This window comes from Urocampus carinirostris, chromosome 8, assembly GCF_059441175.1.
Source record: "Urocampus carinirostris isolate Australia breed hairy pipefish chromosome 8, RoL_Ucar_1.0, whole genome shotgun sequence".
Taxonomy (NCBI): domain Eukaryota; kingdom Metazoa; phylum Chordata; class Actinopteri; order Syngnathiformes; family Syngnathidae; genus Urocampus; species Urocampus carinirostris.
The window spans coordinates 24,671,741-24,697,362 of NC_142356.1; the positions used below are offsets into that span (position 1 = coordinate 24,671,741).

General features: G+C 39.0%; 1 protein-coding gene across 13 annotated transcripts in view; it reads right to left on the reverse strand.

The window, feature by feature from the left end:
- The window catches only part of sorbs2a (sorbin and SH3 domain containing 2a), a 66,718-nt gene extending 53,267 nt beyond the window's left edge, over positions 1-13,451 (reverse strand). For 7 of the 13 annotated variants that reach the window (XM_088342075.1, XM_088342077.1, XM_088342076.1 and 4 more), the window contains exons 1-2: positions 13,226-13,451; positions 13,099-13,158 (exon numbers count right to left, since the gene is read on the reverse strand). The gene's annotated coding sequence lies outside the window, so the exon portion shown is untranslated. The remainder of the gene's footprint in view (positions 1-13,098; positions 13,159-13,225) is intronic. The other 6 variants (XM_088342080.1, XM_088342079.1, XM_088342070.1 and 3 more) reach the window with 5 other exon arrangements.
- Positions 13,452-25,622: the final 12,171 nt, after the last annotated feature.

Below are 25,622 nucleotides of genomic sequence, written 5' to 3' on the forward strand. Positions count from 1 at the left end.
GCTGGGATTGGTTTCTCTTCAGCAAAAATGCAAAATAGACTAGAGGCAAAATGTCAATATTCTTGTAAAATTGAATTCTCTTTTGGTTAATAGCAGGTTCTTCAGATTTAGGGAAGGTAAAATTTAGAGCGAAAATGTTTCAAGGATGCGTAAAATCAAACTCAATATTAATAATTATTAATTAATTTTAAAGACACATTTTATGACAGTAAAGGTCACTTAAAATAGATACAAACCCATAATAAAAAAGGAATTAAAAAGGAATTAAAACAAAATAAAAATAAAAAGGAATATGGGTAGGAATTAAGCACAGCGGATAAGGTACCTACACTTCACTAAAGAAACCAGAGAATTAAAAAAAAAAAAAAGTTATTTAACCACCATTTTGTAAACTACTAAAATTAAATTAAAGGTCATCCATTTAATACCGTAATCACAAACAGGAATCAACACAACAAGCTAAAAACAATTTTGCTACAATTGAGCTAATTTTCAAGTCTACTCTAATTAAGTAAAGGTCCTTCAATGCGATATAGGTGGGTGGTATTGCTCAATATCAAATAATCTTATTCATGTCTGTATAATACTGTTTTGTTTTAGATGTATCAGAATTATTTTTTTTGACAAACTTTTGCAAAATCTACTGTTTTTTGGGAAAACTTTTAATGTTTACTAAATCAATACAAATATGATAGTATGTAAAACATCAACTCTTAAGCAAGCTAACAGAGAACATATTGTTGTTATCTTAAGTATTAATAAAATGCTCATTGACTTGATTGATTTCTAAGTGATTCTTGTTTGCAAACCTCTAATTTGGGGAAATGAACAAAAACCTAGCGCACACCAACAACTCTTGATAGTAGCACTATGTTGGCTTTGTCAAGCATTAACGGTTTGTAACAAGAGTCAGAAATAGGGAGAAGGCATATATTGGGATTCCAGTGCGAAAGATGTAAGTGAACATCATTTTATTTCAGTATTTTGTTAAGTTTTTTTTTTACATTTTGAAAACCGAAACAAAAAGGTTGGTGCTCTTATATCTTTTTATAGCAATGATATTGATTGATTGAAGCCATGTCATTTAAAAGATGCATTTATTTTTTCCTGCATTAATCTATTTGACATGCCATCAACAAACTTTCAAAGTAGTAATAAAATACGGTGTGTCAAAATAAATAGTTATATAGGATTATTTGTATTTATTTATTTATATATTGTGTTTGTATACATGTTATTAACTGTATTTACTTGCTGAACTAAAAAATGAGTGGGGTAGCAAAATCTTTTTATTTTTTTTGCTAACTGAGCAGTTAAAAAGATCTAGTAATCCCCTTTTTATTTATTATGTTCCGAAATGTTTTCTGAATTAAATAAGGTCGAAGTCAGGGTATTGTTGGCGTCAGTCAAGTCTGATTACCAAGCTGGCTGGATACAAAATTCGTAAGAGAGTTTGACTCTTACCCGCATAAAACCAAAAAGACTGAAGGCTTTTAGTAAGAAGAAGATGTCCTCCGGGTATCCTTTGTATTTCTGTATGAAACTCAAAGTTCCCTACTTGTCAGCTTAAAATTGCCCCCGTCCTGTCGGGGGTCTATCCCGACATGTGTAAAAGATTCAGGATGGACAAAAGTCAAGAGAGAAAGAAAAAAGGAGAGTGAGAGAATGGAGGAGTGGACTGGCAAACGGAGTTCCCTGTTTGGGTGAAGCAGCGATTCGTCCCTGCTATTTAGAGACATGGCGGGCCTGCTTGTCTGTGACATTGGAACGTCACCCTGCCACCTCCACAAATTATTTTATCACATTCCATACAGTCGCGGAAGGCACTACCCTGTGCATATATACATCACTGTCTATGTGTGTAGACAATTTAAAATAAAAATTTAATGGGGAAAGAACAGTAACGATGTATGGCTGGTTATGGGCAATACCATATTGTATTTGTTATATGGACCAGGCCTGCACGATTACCGGAAATCTAATTGAAATTGCAATGTTATGTAGTGCTATTGTGTAATCGCATAACACTGCATTTTTGGTCAACTGCAACTGGCAAAGTTCAGGTTTTAACAGCGCCGGACCATCAGAGGCAAGTTTTAATGAACCTGGCCAATAAAGGCAAGGCAAAGTTTGGAAGCAGTGTGTGCGCGACTGTGATAGGCTGGTGTATGCTGTCAGTCAAACACCCGGCACAATTGGCTAACAAAACAAACAACTGTGAGACGTGACAGCTAGCTTTTAGCAGCTCGTTACATTAAAAAGAAATTCAGCAATTAGATCGGACTCTGAGGAAAGTCAGAAGAGCGCAAAAAAGCTGATCACCAGCGAGTGCTCTGTGGATTGTTGTTGCGTCAAGGAATAGCTTTAGGCAGTTTTAGACGAGAAAGCAATATCGAAGCTCCAGGTCTGGCCTACTACTACGACTAGACTAACAACTGTGGTAAGACATTCTTGCGGAGGCTGTATTAAACCAACGTTAGATCCATTCCTCATTAAACAGATGCCCTAGAGCACGGGTGGCGAACAAGTTTGACACAAAGAGCCGAAATTTTTAACTGTGAGAGTCAAAGAGCCACACCACGCACTGACCTGCCATGACAGATAGACACACACAAACACACACAATTAAAAACATGTTATTTCCCATAACACACTCCTCTCCTTACAATACAACAAGTATTGTTCTTGTGTTGATTTCAAGGAAAGTGTCCACCCTCAACACATACAAAAAAAAACTAAACATGAAACAAGGCAAAGAGCCATAGTATATATAAAATATGATGAGGTAAAGGGCCGCATTCTTATTGGCCAAGAGCCGCATGCGGCTCTAGAGCCACGTGTTCGCCACCCCTGCACTCGAGTTACAACTCGAGGGAAACCGCTACATTCGTTACTCATATTTTAATCATTGCGACTAATGAAGTCGCGGTTACTCAATGTTAGCATGGAGGTATCCAGCTGCTTTCTAAATTGTTTTCTTACTCTGAAAGGAAAAAGCCCTCTGATTTCATTATACTTGTGTGTATTGACAATAAAGACCATTTTTTCAACTGTAATTATGTTTTCCTTTGTAGATCTATAATTACTTTGTTACAGTCGTATACTCGTCTTCTTAAGTTTGCATGTCACTATAATAAAGTTCTCACAAAAAAGGAAACTAGCACAGAACATGCACTTTTCTTTGAAAATCACATCAAAATTGCAATTGGGGTCTGAAAAACCGCAATAGATTTTTTTACCCCAAAATTGTGCAGCCCTAATATGGACGATCTTATGTAACTGCGGGAGACACATAAGTTTTATGTTTCTTGATATGGGACACAGGCTTTGGTTTTATTATTACCTAATTTGAATGGGTTTGATGGTTTTGTTAAACGTTGCCTTAGATTACATGGTAAGGCCTTAAAAAAATAAAAAGTGAAAATGAAAATATTTTTCTCTCATGACTTTGAGTCAAAAAGATTCCCGACCCTCGCAATAGAGTATTGCATGTAATGTTCTAGAAGGAATCCCTTTTTACTTCCGTACCTCACAATGTTCCTTTTTATTACTCATGGTAAAATTACATTAAATGTGTACATCTACTTTTCCTCGAAACGTTTTTAAAGTACAAGTATCTATACATAAGTACAGAGTGTAAGTCTTTTTGACACCTCTGAGAAAATGACTGAAGGGTACAAGCAGCGGGGGGTTAAAGTCGTATGCTAGCAGTAGCATGTCGTCAGCGCGCAGCTATGCAGAAGCGTTTGACTTCTACACGGCCCTGTCAAATTCCACCTGCCGAGATTTTCTTTCACTTTCCTGTGCTGACACTTTGATCACCTAAACTGGTCACGTCGTTCTTCGAGACACTGTGACGCTGGTTGATATGCACATTACCATTCCTTGCCGCCAATGCCACAAGAGTGTGTATAAATATTTTGGGTTCTGTGAAGTTAAGGTGGTGGTTGTGGGATTCGAGTGGGATCCCTGGGAAGTAACTTTTCATATCTTCTTTCTTCCCTATAAAAATACGAGTACCGTAGTCTTTTGAATTCTAATTTTAAATGAAAAACATTTTATACATCATACGGTAGGGCTAAAGTGTCAAATCCATCCATTCAATAGGGCTGCAACAATTAGGCGACGTTGTCAACAAAAATCAATAATACAAATAGTCGAAAATGAAATCTATTGTCGACTATCACAGCCAGACACGTTTTTCCAACAGTGAGACATCTCTACATAAAATTAATCTCTGCTGAGATTTGCAGATGCGCAATAGCGTCTCTGTCTCAAGCCGTAACATAAACTTACAGAATTAGAGGAGTTTGGGAGCATTTTAGCCTGGATATGACTAATAAAATGACAATTTGTAAAGTTTGCAAAGCAGACCTTGCGTATCATGGCACATCAGACAAGTGGACTCTGGCTAGCCTTTGTAAGATTCAAGTAACATTCAAGCCAATACTGTTTTGATCACAAGTACTGTAAAAAATGGTCAGGGGATTATTTATGGACGTATGTCTCAACTCTCTGAGAACAGTGCCTAATTTGTTTTAGATTACCTCATAGGTTTTAGTATTTTTATTTAATTTGTGTAAGAATCTGCAGTATGTTCAATAAAAGATGTGTTTTGATTTACCCATTTTTATCTGTTTGTTTATCATTTTCCTCATAATTACATCAACCTTATGTTAAATATAAGAAAAAAATATTTGACGAATCGTTTCAATAGCCGGCGACTAGTTGACTATTAAAATATTTGTTAGTTGCGCCCTACCATTTGCACGCTCATACATCAGTGGTCAGTTTAATTTTAGGGATTTGTTCAAGGTGCTCCACAGAAGACAAAAAACTGATTCTCTGTTGAATTCCATCATCGCTAAGAACAGATCCAGATTGTTGGTTTACCTCCAAAGATTCTCCAGGACTCAACTCCTAAAGGAAGCTGGTGGTCAACACTATCCAATACTCCCTAAAGCACACGCTATTTTAGAGTTCAAAAGTAAGAAAAATAATCTGTTGTTGCCGTTTCAACACGCGTCAAAGGTTCAATTCGGAGTACATTGGAGCTAGAATACCACCGTATCATAAGACTGTAAGCCTTACTATGAATATATTTAACTTCCTGATACGTTGACCCATCTCGTCATTATTTTATTGCAGCGTAATTCATCCAAGAGCATATATATTAGGAGGTGACCACACACAGTACAACTATACTCAGAGCCAGACTCTGAGACTGACTGCTATTCCAGGAAGGATGATGTAACGACTCATATTAGCATCTCATATTTAGACCCCTGACACTTAAAACCAATATGAGTGGCTACTGTGCAGCACGCAGCCTGGGACTGCAGCCACCTTTTTGTCCCTATGCACCACCTAAGAAAACCGATTTGGGAAAAAGAAAACATATGGAATGTAATAATTGAGCTTGATCCAAATTTGAATTTAAAAGGTGGATATTGTATCACCCCGATACAAGTAGGATGCGATGAGTGTCTTACTGTCATTTTACATATGTGATGTAAATTCATTTATAGCATTTCATTCACATGTATAAAACATTTACCAAAAATTTGATTTCTTATGTAACTTCTTTATTTTGAAAACAAAATTTTTGTACGTGGCTTCTGAGATAAAGTTGTATCTTTACAATCAAAACGTATTTGCTGATTAAAATGTAGTTGTTTTTTTCACCTCTAATTGAAGCTGGAGGCAAAAGCATAGAAAATGTCCCATTTTGATGGTAATGTTGAATTACTGCATTTTGAAATAACTACTGTTTAAGAGTCTGACTGTCAGTTAAAATGGCAACTATGAGTTTCCTAAAGGTAACAAAAACATATAGGTTCACCGTAACAGAGCGTTATGGTAATGAGTTCAGCCAAAACAAAGTTGTACAACAATTGACCAATCGCATGCGCATTCAACATAAAAAAAGTGATACAACTAAGTTAATTGGGTAAAAATAGTGTGATGATGAGATGTAATCGAAATCATTTTCCCATATCATCAACGGCTCTCTCTTCGCTGTGTTAAAGGCTTGATTCTCAATTACAGGCGCCTTCAGGATAAAACTGGCAAAATAACATGGTAACGTGATTAAAAATGGTCTATGGGTGATTAAATCGAACCCATTTTCCAATGTAATCTCAATCCCTAGTGATTTCAGGTCATTTCTATTATGATTATTTTTATTATTACTAAAGTAATTGGTAGGCCGGGCCGCGAGAAAAATATTGGACATTTAACCAGTCCATGGTATATAAAAGGTTGCCGACCATTGGTTTATTCAATACATAAGACTGCAGTATGGTAAAAAAGTATGCATTCATGTTGCATCATAAAAATGTGTAATAGAATTTGTACTGGTCCAGCCAGTAGTTTTAGGTAGCCTGACACAGCCTAATTCAAAATAAAGCCCTAATTGAGTCGAAGTGTTCTTTTTTATTGATAGAACTCGAACAGACGGTGGACCCAGACGTGTAACGTTGTCACACAAGCTTAATTTTATGGAAACGGGGCAGTCATGTGCGGGAACACAAATGCCAGCGATTCGGCGATCGCTGGGCAGAAGTAGTGAGACAGAGAAGTCAGGCGCAGGAAAATAGGAATTCAGGGGCAGAAGAGACCGAAACCCGACAGGACAGACGGGAACTATACCAGATACAGGATACACGAGCAAAAAACGGGCAGATCGGGACAGACGGGATCGGTAACTGATACAGGATACACGAGCAGATAGCGGACAGGACGGGACAGACGAGATCTATACCTGATAAAGGATGCACGAGCAAGATACCGGACAGGACGGGACAGACGGGGCCTACACCGGATACTGAATACACAAGCAGGATACCGGACAGACGGAATCAATACCAGATACACAAGCAAGATACTGGACAGGACGGGACAGACAGGATTGATACCGGATACTGGATACAACAGCAAAATACCAGACAGGACGGGACAGACGGGGCCGATACCGGATACTGAATACATGAGCAGGATACCGGACAGACGGAATCAATACCAGATACACAAGCAAGACACTGGACCGGACGGGACAGACAGGATTGATACCGGATACTGGATACAACAGCAAAATACCGGACAGGACGGGACAGACGGGATCTATACCGGATAATGGTTACACGAGCAAGATACCGGACAGGACAGACAGGATCAATACCGGATACTGGAGTAAGATACCGGACAGGACAGGACAAACGGGATTGATACCAGATGCTAGATACTGGAGTAAGATACCGGACAGGACGGGACAGACGGGATCGATACCGGATAGTGGATAAACGAGCAGGATACCGGACAGAGTCAAAATGCAAGAGGTTCGTTGACGGACTGACAAGGAGTGAATGGAGTACTGAGTTTAAATAGCAGGGGAGCCAATCAGGCAACGAGCAGCAGCTGGCGCCGAACGAGCGCGCACAGGTGAGGGCAATGGGCAATCGTGACAATTATTACAGGTCAGACAGAGATAGAAATCTGGGGTATTGTTAAATTGAACAAAATACCTTAGTTTTAGGATAGAAACCAAGTGACTGTTGTGTTTGCAGTCTGTGTAAGGTGTTTGCATGATGAACAAACTCAAGAAACTTTAATATTTAAGAAAGGTTTCCTAGTTTTATGTTTAATTTGAATCCCTAGTGATTTAGGCTAATTTTCATTATGATTATTTTCATTATTACTTAAGTAATTGGTGGGAATGGGTTCAGCCAAAACAACATTGTACAACGATTGACCAATTGCGTGCGCATTCAAAATACAAAAGGTGATACAACATGGTAAAGTGAGTAAAAATAGTGTGATGAGATCAAGTCGAATGCCTCTTCTCATGTCATTAATGTTTCTCTCTTCACTGCGATGACAGCTTGATTCCCTAATCACATCGCCTTCAAGTTAAAAATGGTGAAATAACTTGGTACCTTGATTAAAATTGGTCTAATGAGGAAATACAATCAAAAGCATTTTCCTGTGTAATCCCTAGCGATTTTGGAAATCCACGGGAGTCCTCGTTAGCCAGTTTTTCAAGTCAGTCGTAACAGCAATGTCCTGTTTCATCCAAAGAGACAAAGCAATTACATCGCCCTAGATTTAGATATGCAAATAAGTCATGTTGCCACAACTGTACTTGCAAGTTTGCAGGTGGATGAAAAACACCCCCCCACTACAATTCTCCCAAATATGAATGAGGTTTTTTTTTTGCATGAAAGCAAAGATTCATTTAATATCGCCAATTTGTTTTAAAACATTTACTGTTTCAATTAATACTTAATTTGTTGCATGACGATTTAGATAATCAACAAACAAAAACTAAACCACAGATATAAAGTTCAAAAAAGGGCTAAAAACGCAGTGACAAAATGTAAAAACTCAAAGCTCAAGAAGTGTGTTGGTGACAAAGCGGCAACCCAGGGTATCAAATCGACACAAGCACAGTTGGCCATGGGATCGCAGGAGAGCTCAGCCACTGGCTGCCGGGACATGATGATCTGAACAGCTGCAATTTCCCATACCTCCCACTCACGTGCCAAGGATCACAGAGGAATGGCGAAAAGCTGACAAACGATGGGCGCTAATGATCTATCCTCCAGAGCTATCAAGGGACCAATAAAACACAAAAAGGGGGCCAAGGTACCCCATTAACGACTTAACTTTGACAGGTAGCTCTTTCTCTCTTGACTGTTGTCCATTTCATTTTCCTTCACATGATGGCAGTGGCAGAAAACTAGGCTTGCCAGGTCATGACAGTGATATCATGTGATATTTGGGCTGCCATGATGTCTCATGGTGTATGATACAGAAAAAGCTTTTTGACGAAGATACTGAAAATGATTTGCTAGTTCGTAGTCCTGGAGCCTCAATAATCAGAGTGGCCCAAACATTCGTAATTAAACTTAAACTGCATAGGTAAATTAGTCATTACAAGGTATGAGAAATACACAAAGAAAATCCAGATTATAGTAAGATGTGCTACTTTTAAAATCGTGATATGATGACGATGCGCTGTGATACATCGGTAACGGTTGTCATACAACCTAATATTTGCATCACTATGGTGTTTAAGTGTCTGGTATTTGTATTTCATCAACTGTTCAATAGTTTTTATTTTAGAATCTTAGCAACCAAATCCAATGGAAGTAATCTATTAAACAGTGTGTAAGAGCTCAAAAGTGATAGAGTAGAATGAAAAACTTCACACTGTCAACACTTTGCAGTGTAATCACCAAAGGATTACATAGTTAAAGCTGAAGCTTGGGTAGTATAGCTCATATCATTGAGTCTAAGCTTCTCAAACACTAGTTGAGTCATCACATCTGCTTTGAAAGACATGGCTGATAACAAGAATGAGAAAATCCAGTGCGGGATGTAAAATCCTAACAATTTCTTAAAGAAACATTATCACAGTCTTTACCTTTTAAAGGGTTTCAATGAACCAATACTGATAACGTTGGATTAGGGTAGAGATTCACTGTAAGTGTTTAAAGAGCCATAGTGGACCAAAAAAAAAAAAAAACTTTGTTTGGAGCAGCACAAAATTAAAAACTCTACAGTACTGTATCCATGTAAGTAAACAAATACATACCGTAAATTCCGGACTATAAGCCGCTACTTTTTTTCCCAAATGTTCAGCCCTGCGGCTTATTCAGTGAAGCGGCTAATTTATGGAATTTTTCTAACGGCCACCAGCGGTGCAGGAGTCTAGAAGGTAAGAATAAGACCAGTAGAATATGTGCGCCAAGAAAGACTGCAATCTCTAAGTTTTAGCATATATTATCCGTAAAGTTAAGATACGTACATTCCGATACTGAGGAATATGCCCTTGATGGTGATAGTTGTGAGAAAGAGGTTGAAGACAATTTGCTGTGAATTTCTCACGTAAGGGATGCTTTTTTTTCACAGGTAGGTTGGATGCATTTAGAGCGTGATCCTACTAGCGTGTTGGTACCTTTCAAAGGCACGGTTTGGGATGAAAGTTATATTATTATTATTAAAGCTTTGAAAACTCTCTCGGTGTAAGAGCTTGCTCTGTCCACTCCACGCATCGGCCCGGTATTGCAATACCTCCGGGAACGGTGCATTCGCAATTATCGCAGCAAGGCTTTAAGGCTAGGACCTTAGCTTGGCCTTTTGGCTGAGAGTAAGAGTCCTGGCTCCTAGGCTTTGTAGCGTATTATGAACTGACCGTTAACGGATAATGGATAATGAATGAAGAAGATAGAACAATAACCCTTAAAAAAACACTCAAAAAGTGGTGGGTGTGGCTTATAATCAGGTGCGCTCTATAGTCCGGGATTTACGGTAATATGTATTTATAAAACCGGCAAAAACGGCAGCGCAGTGGTTTGCCCGTGAGCGGCACAGTTCTGAGGTCATGAGATCAAACTTTCCTGTGTGGAGTTTGCATGTTCTCCCCGTGCTTGCATGGGCTTCCTCTGGGCACTCTGGTTTCCTCCCACATTCCAAAAACATGCATGTCATGCAGATTGGCTGGTCAGAATTGTCCCTAGATTTGAATGAGTGAGTGAGTTGTATGTCTCTGAGTGCCCTTCGACTGGCTGGCAACCAGTTCAGGGTGTCCCTTGCCCACTGCCCGAAGGTAGCTGGGAAGGGCTCCAGCACCCCCACGACCCTACTGAAGGTAAGTAATGCAAATAATGGATATATATATATATATATATATATATATATATATATATATAGATAGATATACTCATTGGAAAACATTAAGAATGTTTGTGTCGCATGTTTTTCTACCTACAGAAAACATAGTATTTTCCATTATCAAATGTTTTTGAAAACGCGCCAGAGAGATACTGGGAGTTGTATACAGACCCCAACGGACCCCCAGTTAAGGGATATGATATATCAAAGAATGTTTTACTGTTTTTTTTTTGATGCATTTCCTGTATTTTCTTTTTCTGTCAATTTATTTGCAGTGCAATGTGTCTTGTTATCAAAATAAAGTATATTTGCTTTTGCCTTTGGTGAACTTGTTAAACTCAAAATAGGTAATATTTTCCCTGGATAAAGTCATTGTGATGTAAAAAAAACAACAACATTGATTTATTTTACACAAAAACACACACTTTCTCAAAACAAGCTGACAGTTGCAGCGCCGTCAACAAGCAAAAGTTATTCATGTTATGATGACTGCAAAATAAGACTGTATTTAGGTGACATTGTTTGCATGGTCGCCCACACAGTCCAATATTTATACAGTATTGCATTAAATACTACATAACTATCATGTTGCCAAAAGCACAGGATTGGTAGGAGACAATGGAAGCGGTGTATTTTTCCTGAAGTGATACTATTACAATTTTCCTACTCTCCCAGGTTTTCACCTCCACGACCACGACCAACAAATAAGCATTGTTGTTTTACCAACATCTCTTCATAGTTTGTATCAGTTATAAGTAAGTTTCAATACAACAGGAGGGTCAAAAATGACAAGATAAAATGCAGTGTTTTACATAAACAGACACTCAGACACTTTTAAAGAATAGGGTTAACCAAAGGGTAAATTATTTAGTTGCATTGAAGAAGATAAGCACAATGGATACATTGGGCTGTTTTGATGGTTAAGCAGCATTCAAACTGTAGTTTAAGGCAGTGTTTTTCAACCTTTTTGAGCCAAGGGATGTTTTTTACATTGGAAAAATTTTGCGTCACACCACTAACCAAAAATGTTATTAAATTACACTGAACAGTACGTTTAACTACAATATAATTTATAATACCCCCAGTTTTTACAGCACAGACACTTGACAATGACATATTTGCAGAAAATGATTCATAAAAGTTTTATAAAATTTTAAATTTTAAAAAGTGACATTGGATAATTTCTCACGGCACACTAGTGTGTCGTGGAACAATGGTTGAAAATCACTGGTTAAATGAATAAACGTTTTAAGTCTCATAGATATTTGTAATGTATTAAAAAGTCTTTCAACACACTCCTGAACTAAAATCCTTTCAAGAAAAAGTTCACAAATACTCTGTGTTAGGCCAACATAATTAAGTGTTTTACATGTCAATTCCCATAAATATTGCCATTGAACAGTTTTGAATGTTTCGTTATTTGTTCATACTGAAAAGGCTGTTGCCGTAGGTATGTGTAAAGAAAAATAGAATTAAAAAATAAGACTTATGGGTGCTGACACATATCAACATACTCTAAAAGGGGCAATTTTGGTGCGCAGTTGTAATATGAAATATAAAATATATGGCTTATGAATATATGCCACTTAAATTTATATGTTTATCAATAAAAGCTAGTTAATGTTAAATCTTTTGTGAAATACAGTTTTGGTAAAGACCTGTCAGCAGAGTAAGGAAGACTTTTTTTTAATTGTTAAACGATAATTTCTAAGGTGGAGTTGCACAGATAAGGCCAAAACTGCAGTGTTGCAAGTACAAAACATGTCAATAAACAACAAATTAAAAAAAAAGAAAAAACGGTCAACAGACAGAAGCACTGTGTTTTTTGTCAAATCTCAGATTTCACGAGTGATAGAAATAAACCTGTGGCATTCGGGCACACTTGCTGATTGTTATGTTTCAGTAACAGGTGTATAGTCGATATATTATATAACACTAAAATAATGTCATCGCTTTCTACAAAAGCAGTGACAATGCTATAGGTTAAAATTGTCAATGACTTAAATCATTTACTGTGGACTGCATCAACGCATTTACGGTAGACAATGACAACAGCGATTATGCGGCATTGGGGGATTAAAGCAGGCAATCTGACTATAGAAAGCCACGTGTTTACGGTATCACTCCACTATCTAATCCTTCCAGTTGTAGATGAAGGGAGCAAACGCGTCATTTTTAATAATCCTCTTCCTTAAATGTGCAGGAAAAAGAGCGGCTCACTTGAACGCACCGAGGCGACCGCAACCGGATTGCAAGTGCTCATCATCTGCCTCGTTTTTTTATCTTTTGGGGCTGACATACGAAGGGTTACTTGAGTAGTACTGCGTAAACATACATTAAAACGAATGAAAAATACAGTTATTAGAATAAAGGTTAGATTTTAAAAAACGGTATCCGAGACGGGTTTTTTGACGAGGTGCCTACCTTTTCAGAGCAGCCTCGACGACCTGGCTAGCTTGACAGCGTCCTTCATGTCGAAAAAAACTAAAACACACACATTTCTCGCTTTAACACCATGCGTTTGAAAGGACAACAAAACACCGATAATCACCGAGGCAATGGGTTGTCCACCTGCTTAGTAACTCCACCTGCCTTCAGTATCTTGCCTGGTGGATTCTCCTAGGCGGGTAACTCCCACCTCTCGCCGGGGGCTGGTTACAGCCGGGGGTATCGAATAGCAATGCGATGAAACTGTCCGATGCCCCCGCCCGCTGCTCGTTCGCCCTCCGGCGTCAACTCCGCTCCTCCCCGCAGTCTATCTCTCCCTGACGACAGGGCAACCTCTCTTTCGGAGAGGTGGAAAAGGGAAAAAAAGTGAACGTCCTTTTACAAAAGGGTGTTTCGGATTCAAAAGCTCGCCAGTGTCAATAAGCTCTAGGCTCAGTGGGCACCATCGTTCCGTTGTATTTTGTGTGAGGGTTGACTTGTGCTGCGCAAAATGGCTTTTAACTTGTTATTATCGTCCACCAAATTAACTGTGCGCAATTAAAGCAATATATCCATGACAACGGGCTATCGACCGTTAGCAAACAACTAAGCAACACAGAAGCAATAAGTTACACATACTGTACATACCGTAAATTCCGGACTATAAGCCGCTACTTTTTTCCCAAACGTTCAACCCTGCGGCTTATTCAGTGAAGCGGCCAATTTATGTAATTTTTCAACAGCCGCCAGCGGCGCTCGAGTACAAGAGGTAAGATTTAGACCGGTGGAATATATGCGCCGAGGAAGACTGCTACTTCTCAGCTTGTGCACAATTTAAATTAGCGTAGACATATCCTCACCATGTAAATTGCAATAAGAAAGGCACATGACGCAGCTTTCAAGCTAAAAGCAATCGAGCAGTCCGATAAAGAAAGAAACAGAGCTACTACACGGAAACTTTACTTTGTGAGTGTGTTGCTAGCGTGTTTTTGAATAAGGGAGCGTGGGACGACGTCTATATGACAAAAGTCTCTTTCCCATACTGGGGAAAACGACTTTGATGACGTCAGTTAAAAGGAGGAAGATGAGGACGGTTTACCGTGATTTCTACAAGTAACGTATATTTTTTTCTACAGACCCATTTACCGTGTTGCGAGCGTGTTCCTAGTAGCGTTTTGCTACCCTTCACAAGCACGGTTTGGGATGAAAGTTATAATATTATTATTAAAAAAAACTCTCTCGGTGTACAGTCTTTCTTTGTAAATATGTGTAACCATGTATAATATGTATTTGCAACTGTATATTTTTGTAATGTATTTAATTTAGAGATTTATTCTGATATGTTTTCCACGGGCGAATCAAAAAGAAGGGGCGAAAACAATGGGGGCTGATGGGAAGTGGAGTAAAGGTGAGACGTGTTTGTGGATGCAGCGGACAATAGTGGATATATATTTTTCCCACCCTTACCTTTGGAAATATACATTTTTTTTCCTCTGATTATTTTCAACGGGACCCGGACTCTGCAGATCTGCATCAAACGTTAAGTACCGGTATAATTTTCCGTTCATTTGGCTGGCTGTGGTTTCTGGACTGTGTACGTTGTATTCAGTTACAATCGCGGGACTCAAAGTCGGGTTTGGGTTAATTTTGTGATTGTGTTACATGTTTTAATGTGGGCGCATGCGGCTTATGTACAGCTGCGGCTTGTGTAAGTACAAAAGCGGTTATCCTCCTAAGATGTGGTGGGTGCGGCTTATAATCAGGTGCGCTCTATAGTCCGGAATTTACGGTATATTTCTCTCCATATTGGCATGTGACGTCACTTTGCCTTCACTGGCAAAATGAGATCCTTGGCGGACAGCACTTGAATGAATATTTGAGTTGAAACAGATACAGTACTAATAACCAGAGGTGGGTAGTACATTTACTCCATACCTGTCAACCTCCACGGCTCCATGCCCGTACAAACGGTCGTATTTTCCCGTACAAAATAATCGTACACCATTTTTTTTTTCCGGAATGATGCATGATGGGAAATCCCCAGGCGGCAGACGCATGCGCAGAGTAGCATCAAACCGCTCGCTTCGTTTGCGACAAAAAAAAAATCTCTACCGCGATAGAGGCTTCCGCAGCGAACTCCTTAGACTTGATTGATTTGCCGTTTCGTGATAGCCGGTGTATACCGGATGGTACCCATCATTGACAAATTTGCGTTTTTCCGTACAGATTTTCTTGTACGTCGTACTCGTCTTAAAATGCATAAAAAACGTACTTTGTAAGGCAAAACCGTACAGGTTGGCAGGTATGTAATAACCAGAGGTGGGTAGTACATTTACTCCGTTACATTTACTTCAGTAAGTTTTGGGACATTTTCTTCGTCTAGGAGTATTTTTAAATCCCTATACTTTTACTTGAATAAATTTGGGAAGAAAATACGGTACTTTTACTCCGCTACATTAGGCAACATTGAAGTCGTTACGTCGTTACTCAATAAATCCCCTCCACGTAAGTACGCGTCTGTCTGTCTCAGTTAAGGCACATTTATTTTGACGCAGGACTGCGGCAGGCTCTACCATGGTTAACCATTCAAACGTAACAACCTTGACACGTGACCATATTCTACTTCGGCGGGGAAAACGTGTTTTATGGATGAAACAGTTCGAAAATGTTGTTGATGAAAACAGAAGAGGAGAAGCATCATTGGCGCCGATGATTGGTAAGTATCGAGCTTTTCTGGAGGATTTCAGTATGATAAAGCATTAATTGTTGTCAGGAAAGCTTTTCATCAGGTCTTTGTCCACACATTGAGGAGCCCCCTCTTCCTCGTGTTGCTTTGCCTGCTCCATCCAGCGACTGAGAGTGTGTTGATGGCCCCCGATTGATTGAAATCATGTGATCAAGTCACCGAAAACATCGGGCGATGAAAAGTTCTTGCATTGCTCATGCATAAGTTCAGTTTTCTTGCTATCAAATGTTATTTTGCAAGATAAGACCCCTTGTATTTATGGAAGAGATCAGGGGTCTCCAGATTTTTTCAAGGGAAGATCTACTTTTTGTCATTAATTAACGAAAAAGGTACCCAATTTGATATACATTTATAAAATAACAACTTTGCATGTTGTTACTATGTTATTACTATGTTATTCAGAGGTTAATTAATGAAAAAAGGGTTAAAGAGACTCAGTCAACCACTAAAAATCCCAATGAGCCATCATTGGTGAGCTATCTTTAAAACAGTTGTCCATATGGGGCACACTGGTGCCCGTAGGCACCACGTTGGAGACCCCTGATTTGGATATTGGGAGTATCACAGGTGCAAAAGAAGAAAAATGCCCAAGTGAAAGCTGGCCTTGAAATGCAGTCTTTCACAAAAAGCTGTTTTTCTCAAAAGGTTTTCAAAAAACTTTGCAATGTTCAACTTTTTTTTATTAAACAATGGTAAAAGCTAAATCATACTTTTTTTTCCCAATAATATGCCATATCCCATATAGCTAAAGAACTATTTTTTCTATAAGCCTTCCAAAATGAATCAAAGTGGCCAAAATTGGCTGGCACCTGCACTTCCCACTTGAGAGAAACAACTGTCATTGTATAAGTAAAAAAAGTGATATAAACCTCGCAACCACAGACAATTTCTCCCCTTGTAATGATTAAGTCATAATAAACCTTACAAACACAATGTGGCACCTATTTACTCACAAAAAAGAAAGACTATGTTGTATAGAAACAAATAAAAAATATTTTACGATAATCTTTGGTTCCCTCCTTGCAGTAAATTTAGTGTTGCCTATTATACTTAGCTGTGCAGGATTACACAGACTTCATCTGTACTACAGATGTTTTTTTCTGAAACAGAAACTGTCACAGTTTAGTTTAATTCGCAACAAAAATGTCAGAGTATCAGTTCCCGTTGTCTTACTCTACATTGTATGGACTTCCCTCACGTGGCTGAAAACTCTCTCCCTGTCAGCATTAGAGTGAGGAAGGCAGAGCAATATGCGCAAAAATGTTTGATTAAGAAAAAAGACATTTTCTAAAGTACCGTGACAATATTGGCACAGTGACATTGTCTTCTGCTACCACTCGCTGAGAAGATCAGGATTAGAATCATTTTGGGCAAGATGGCTTAACAAAAAACATTTTTTAACTCAAAAAACGTATAAAATATGGGGATAACATATGAGATGTCAGCTATGTGTTGGGCAGATGTGCTAACCAGTCGTAGCACCTTGTGGAGATCTTATAATTGTCATTTTAAAGAAGAAAATATAAGATGATTGAAGAGTAAGTCCCTTTTGATACATGACACACTTCAATGATGACTTTTGACGCTTTAGTGCAGTGGGAACCTTCTTTGGCAAGGTTGGCAGTTAAAGACGCTTCGCTGTGACAGTCCAAAAAGAGGCAAACAATAGTGGTGGTTGCATTATGCTGTGTGGCCAGTGAAGGTACAGTACTCGCAATCGTGTTGAAGTTCAAGCCCGCATGGATTCCAGTCAGAATAATCAGATGCTTAAGAACAATGTACAAAAATCAATGACAAAGTTGTAGTTGCACCAGAGCTGGATATTTTAACAAGCCAAGGACCCTAAACACTGCTCAAATTACATGCAGAGGAACAAGTACAATGTTCTGGAATGGCCATCTCAGTCCACAGACCTGAATATTACTGAAAATCTATGGTGTGATTTGAAGCAGACTGGTCATGCTTGAAAACCATCAAACTTGACTGAGTTTGCAATGTTTTGAGCAGATGAATGGTCAAAATTACATTCAACTGGAATCCAGAACCACATTGGAATTTATAGGAAGTGTTTGAAGGCTGCAAAAGGAAGATCTTCTAAAAGTAAATATACATTGTCTGTTGGGGTGCACCTGCCTACTTTTGTTTAAGTAATTATTGCACTTTATGTAAATTCTATAAAATTAACTTCACTTCTCAAATATCACTGTTTGTCTGCTAAACAATGTATATTTTTAAAACTGCTGATCTGAACAACCATTGATTTATAAAAGAAAATCTTGAAAATTATCACGGGTGCTCAAACCTTTTCCATACGACTGTAGGTATGAGTAATGATCTGTAATATACATTCGTATGATAACCTTCCCCCCTGGTCAGCTTATTGGACGAGGAACCATGGCAACAGACTACAGTTGTTAGCCTCTTAGCAACATTTTCCAAATACCAAAGGAAAAATACCGATATGAAAAACATATAGGTAAATATTTCTCCTTCTATATAGCAGTGTCTGTCAATTTGGGGAACACATGCCTCTAGGGGTTCATAAGGACGTAATCTGTAAAGGATAACCAGCACCCTGGCATACTTTTTTTGTTGTTTTTTTTAGCAGCACGCCCTCACATTTTTGCACTTTCAAAGGGATCCCGTTTTGGAACAGCTGATATGGTAAAGTTCACTAGCCTGGTGAGTGTTAGAAGGTGGCATGGTGATGCTGAATGGGCCTTTCAGTACATGAAGTCATTGTCTGACTATGACATCTTACAGTATCAGTGCTATTTTTAGCGATGTTTCGTTGTCTTGAGAGTTGGGTAAATGCCTGTGTAACGAGTTCAACCTTTTAGAAATATTTTGCATCTTTAGTTTTAGATCAAAGTTCACCAAACTGTTGAAACAGACAGCTTTTGTACTATTGATGACCAATTAGAAGCTTCTGAAATCACAATTTTGCCAAAATGTTGAATTTTTTAAATAATCTCGTTGCTATAAACAATTCATGGGGCTCAGTCATAACATTTTACATCTTTTTTAGATGGATCATGCTGCTTTTATTATTTTCGAAGAGACTAAAGGCATTCCATTTAATAATACTATCCTTGATGACTGTGTGCCACCAACCTGTTCTGGGCCTTGTCGAGTTTCGACCTTTTGTTTTAGTCTCCACCTATTTGTTTAAGAAATACATCCCTGATTTATGTGCAACGACACCACGGGGCTCTGGCTAATCTCCAACGATGATGAGACGAAATACTGGAGAGAGGTGCAACATCTGGAGTCATGGTGTCAAAACATCAACCTGGTTCTGAACAACAAAAATATCAAAGAGATTGTGGTGGATTTTAGGAGCAATCGCATCAAAAATCAGCCTCTCACTATCGGCAATGAGGAGTTGGAGAGGGTGAGAAGTTTTAAATTGCTGGGTGTAACAGTGACTGAAGACCTTTCCTGGTGGGACAATACTGTTTCAGCAGTAGAGATCAGCACCACCTACACCACTCGCTGTCTGAGAAGAGTCCACAACATCCTGTGGGACCTTTTCCACCTTCTGCCCTCAGGGTGGAGATACCAGTCAATACAGGCCAGAATATCTGGACTTGCCAACAGTCCATATCCTCAGGCTGTACGGCTAACTCTTGGGACATTAATCACACCCACCAACTTTACAATAACTGAAATGGTTGCACTACTGTAGTATACAATCACTACTCACCACTTCTTTCAATCATAATCCTCGAGTTACCAATGATGACTGTCGCACTCAATTGCCCTTGAACATTGACTGATTTAATTTTGCAGCTATTGACATTTTATGGTACCATGTCTGCACTTTTACTTTTAATGTGTATATTGCGTATAGCATTTTTATCTACGTTCAATCTAAATATTTATGGATCTTAGTATTTTCTTTTAACGGTGAAAGTTTGTGTCATGTCTTGCGCAGTTGCCATGGCGCCCAGTTGGCCCCGCCCATGGACACCGGCTGACTCACATTGACTGATTGCGTCTGTGGGTATTCTAACACTTAAACCTTTGAACTGTGCTTTGCTGGAACGTTTGTTATACTTGTGAAGCTCTGTTAAACTTGGGGAAAACCTTCTGTGAGATTCCTGCAAGTTCTGTTTTATTCTGAGAAGTGCCTAATTTGTAATTTTGCCTGCGTTTGACCCTGCTTTGTTTTTGGTCTGGTTCGTATGTTTTTTGGACAACTTTCCTTTTTCCAATAAATTGTGTGAGTAAGTCTAGGCAAATGAGTTCTTACTTCCTGCTTCCCGCTCCGCTATGTGACAGTTTGTTATTCTTTGACAAGGATATTGAATTTTCTGAACTAAATTGAACTAAACTTGTACGGATTTGTAAGCAAAAAAAGAAAAAGATATAATTGTAAAAACTGAAGAAATAAGTGACATGTTTATCATTTTGGTAGATTCTGTTCACTGGGCACAACTTATAGAGCGAAATTCTGTCTTAATTCTCATAGGTTGATTTTTTTCTGATAGGTCACTTTTCGAAGGGCTTGATTATAACTGTCTGCCTGCTTGTCATAAAGCATTTGTGCTTGATTATAACTGACTGCATGGTTGTCAAATGGCAATGTTTGTAATTCTCCACCGTGTATTCTGCCTAGCAACAAGTACGCCGGGCAGTTATGAAAATTGTTGAGAAATGTACCTTTTCCTTCCCTGCATTCTTATTCATTGTGTCTTCTTCATTTTGTTTGTGCAGCCGACATTGTCATGCACCATAACCACCCGTCTTGCTTCTCCTTATTAGGGCATGAAGAAAGGTATTTGGCGTGTTATGTAACGCACCTCTTAAAATCTATCAGGCCTAGCAATAGAGAGTGCCATGTTACATTATTGTTTTGATTACACTTGCATTTCAAGCCAACACTGGCATCTGTTGCATCCGCTGCTGGGCGCACTGATACAGCACAGCAGGTGTTATTTGGGTGTTGATGTGAGGCTGAATCTGTCTCTGTTTAATGAGATCAAAATAGATTTGTGGAGTGCAATTTTTTAAGTGTTTTGTGATGTTCTGATGCCCAAGTAGTCACAATGACCTTTAACGATGATGAAAATCTAATATGTGGGCAACACCAGTTGTAGATGATTTCACTAGTTGTCATTAGATTCTGAACAAATAAAATTGCGAATGTTATCCTTATTACTGACTTCCTTAGTTAACTGACAGAACAATATTCTTGTTAGGAAATAGACATTTGTTCTTAAGGCTTATTTGCAGCTATATCTGCTTCTGACTACCCCTTTTCGAACATCTCATCTCCTCTTATCTCATTAGCTGCACCGCTTATCCTCAATAGGGTCGCAGGGGTGCTGGAGCCCATCCCAGCAATCATCGGGCAGTGGGCAGGCGACACCCTGAACTGGTTGCCAGCCAATTGCAGGGCACACAGGGACAGACAACTCACTCGCTCATTCACACCTAGGGACAATTTGGACCGGCCAATTCACCTGAAATGCATGTTTTTGGAATGTGGGAGGAAACCGGAGTGCCCGGAGGAAACCCACGCAAGCACGGGGAGAACATACAAACTCCGCACAGGAAGTCTGGGGCTGGATTTGAACCCACACAGGAGATTCCCAAGACCTCAGAACTGTGCCACACACGCGCTATTTACTGCGCCACCGTGCTGCCCCTTTTCGAACATGTTATGTGAAATTATTTTATTGTTGACTCATTATTTTTGTCCTGTTTTTATTTTAATGTTCGAAACAAAAGTTTTGATCTATTCAAGGTTTTGTATGATCCTAGTTGTCATGTAGGTCATAGTAATTGTCACGGTTGCCCATTGCCCTCACTTGGCCCCGCCCATTTGGTGCCAGCTGCGGCTCGTTGCATGATTGGGTTCCCTCCTTTTTAAACTCAGTGCTCTCATTCACTCCTTGCCGGTCCGTCATCGGACCTCTGCACTTGCAAGACTTGTGTTTTGACTCTGTCTGGTTTCCTGCTCATGTATCCAGTATCCGGTATCGATCCCGCCTGTCTTGTCCTGTCCGATATCTTGCTTCAGTGTCCGGTATTGACCCCGTCTGTCTCGTCCTGTCCGGTATCTTGCTCCCATCTCCAGTATCCGGTCACGATCCCGTCTGTCTACTCCCGTCCGGTATCTTGCTCCCGTCTCCAGTATCCGGTATCAATCCTGTCTATCTCGTCCTGTCCGGTATCTTGCTCAAGTCTTTGGTATCCGGTATCGATCCCATCGGTCTCGTCCTGTCCGGTATCTTGCTCCAGTCTTTGGTATCCAGTATCGATCCCGTCTGTCCCATCCGGTATCTACCCGTGTGTCCTGTATCGTTCCCATCTGTTCTGTCCGGCCTCGATCTTGTCTGCCTCTGACTCTTCTGTCACACTTATTCCGCCCAGCGATCGTCGCATCACTGGCCATTGCGTTCACGCGGATGACTGCCCCTTTCTCGTAAAATAAAGCTTGTGTCAAAACGTTACACATCTGGATCCTTGGTCTGTGTGGGTTCTGACAGTAATGTGCAAAGTTGATTGTAAGATTTGTAATCTACTTTTTTCTATTGCTGTTCTTTTTTTTACTTGTGATAAACAAGTTGTAGAAAAAGAAGCGAAACAAACTTAAATTGTATGTTTAATACATTTAATGCAAGCACTAGATTAGTGCATTTCTTAAATTTCCCTTTACTCAAACATAGTGTGAGGTATAATAAAATTAGTAATGGAAGGCTGTAACATTTTTGTGGGAATAAAATGTCTGTTTTGAAAAAACTGTCAAAGACGCTATACCTTTATCCTAATTTTCCATGTGGTACAATTGGAGATAGTAATTATTTTGGGTGATAAAACGATTAAGAACCACTGCAAGATCTCAATGTAGCGACCGTAAATCCCACCACTCCGTTTAATTGTGGTTGCACATGGTACTTATGAAATTATTTCAGTGCTAGGAAGCGCGGAAGAAAAAAAGTATAATCAAAATTAATTGTCAGAATTCCTTCCCTCATTGTTTTTGGCTAAAAGCTGTAAAGCTTATTGGTAGATTTTCATCTTGTATAACTATGAAATGGGCTCATTAATCCAAATAAACGAAGAGGCAAGGGGTAACAGAAATAGATTAAGGAGCCTGGAACAACAAGCAAGGCTATAATCCTAATGCATGCAGGCATTCGGGATAAATGAGTTAGCAGACTTACCAGACTGCTTTGGACCCACATCATTTTTTGTGTCCGAGCAGGATTTTCAAGGAATTTGACCCTGAATCTGTCCTGTTCCTTTTTAGGTAACATGTACTAGACCCACAATAATATCTGCATACAGCCAGGGGGACGCTAGGATTGTGGGAAGTAAGGTATTTTTTTACCACGGGAAAAAAGTCGGTAAAGTGTCATTTTGTAAATATAATGAAGAAAATGAGTATTTGAACACTCTGCTATTTTGCTATTTCTCCCACTTAGAAACCATGGAGGGGTCTGAAATTTTCATTGTAGGTGCATGTCCACTGTGAGAGAGATAAACTAAAAAGAAAAATCTAGGTTCTAGCATTGCCCAGCCAGTCTCCAAACCTGAACCCAATCAAAAATCTTTGGAGGGAGCTAAAATTCCGTGTTTCTCAGCAACAGCCCAGACACCTGACTGGTCTAGAGAAGATCTGTCTGTAGGAGTAGGCCAAGATCCCTCCTGCAGTGTGTGAAAACCTGGTAAAAAACCACAGGAAACCTTTGACCTCTGTAATAGCAAACAAAGGCTACTGTACCCAATATCAACATTCATTTTCTTAGGTGTTCAAATACTTATTTGCAGCTATATCACACAAAAATCATGGTTCTGGAATTCTAGTTTATCTCTCTCTCAGTGGACATGCACCTACAATGAAAATTTCAGACCCCTCCATATATATATATATATATATATATATATATATATATATATATATATATATATATAGAGAGAGAGAGAGAGAGAGAGAGAGAGAGAGAGAGAGAAAGAGAGAGAGAGAGAGAGAGAGAGAGAGAGAGAGAGAGAGAGAGAGAGAGAGAGAGAGAGAGAAAGATGTATTTGCAATAAGTTGCCAGAACAAGATTCCATCAAATTGAAATAATAATAATGAAAATAGATGACCATTATAATCATCATTCACTGCAACCACATTTTTGCTTCGTTATACTTTATGGTAATTCTCTGTTCAAGAGACATTGTGCATTATTTAGCGCCTCCTCATCATTGGCGTATTTTTTAATATATTTTTTTTAATAGTCATAGATCCGGAAAGTTGACTTTCATTTGAAATAACTTGAGTGTTGCCACATTGATGCTAAAGGAATATCCAAAAACTAAAAACCTTGTGAAAGGCTGCACGAAAAAAGAAAAGAAAATTGGAGTGGTTTGGTCACTTTGAGGCTCCCTAGTTTGTATTCTTCCTTGTGGTTTTAGCGCTTTTTTTTTGGTTGCACTGCTCAATACAGCGACATCTAGTGGTCAAATATGTAGTTTATCAACAGTTAATAGCTTTACTTATTTTTAAACTTAATACTGTAAACTGAACAATACCTCATACCATTATAAATGTTATACTATTTTAATACAATGGCATTATTGACAACATTTACGACGAGGGTCTCCAACTTGGTGCCAGTGGGCCCCCACAAACACCTGGCAAGCCCCTGGACAGATTCTGCAAATCAGTGATGGGTCATTGCGATTACCTTGTAAATTTGATTTTTACTGACATAAAATTTTAGTGGTGCAGTTAATTTCTAATAATTACAACCTGGTAATAACATAGTCATAACATAGTCATGACACATATTGTTGGTTTAGAAATTTATATCAAAAGTCCTGTGCGCCAATCAGTAACAAAAAGTAGCCCTCAGCTTAAAAAAAGATCAACGCTGACAGTTATTGCAGATTTTAATACATACAATAAGAGACCAAATAGATCAACCCATTAAAGCCTCAAGATTTGGCCTTTATATTTTTGGAATCCTCATTATTTTGGAATTAAGAATAGTCTAATAACATATCTTTTGTCGTTTCATTTGTCTACCATGGTAACATTCTTATTTCAACATGTCTGCACAACAGCATCGGAGTCACTGGACCAAAGCCCTGGCATCATAAGCTGCATGAGCTTAGCAGTGGACTAAACCATTCAGGTGAGGCTATTTCAGGACGAGACAGACAGTCGTGCTCTAATAATCTGAGGGAGGGAGTACGAGGGGATGAAAAGGTAAAAGCAAGTTGAACTTCTACGATTAGATGCTTTGCATATGACTGATGTTCAGTTGTGCTATGAATTTGATAAAACGTATGTAGTTTGCTTCTTTTACTCAAAATTCTCGGATCCCAGGGTCGTCAAGGGACTACTTCCTGGGGTTTGCTTTGGGGAAGTGCAGCATTGCGGCACCCATCCCTTTCTGGGCAGTTTTTTGGGGTTGAGGGATTGCTCCCCGGCATAAAACATATAGTACTGGTTTCCATGGTTATCAGAAGCAAAGGAACACTCCTGATCTAACTCAGATACAGCGCCTTCCCCACGGTGTAAAGCATTATCCCACTCTTTATAGAGGAGTTTGACCTCAGCATTGACAGGTAGCGGCATGTGACAATATTGATACTAGATCCTAAATCACAGGGGAAAAATGTTTTGTTTTTACAAAATATTAAGTATCACATTGTACAACATGCATTACATAAATTGTGGCTTTCATTTATTTTTGTAAAAAAACACGAAATACAACCACTTTAAGTCTAATGTATTTTTACATACTTCTTTGATATATTCATATATTATCTA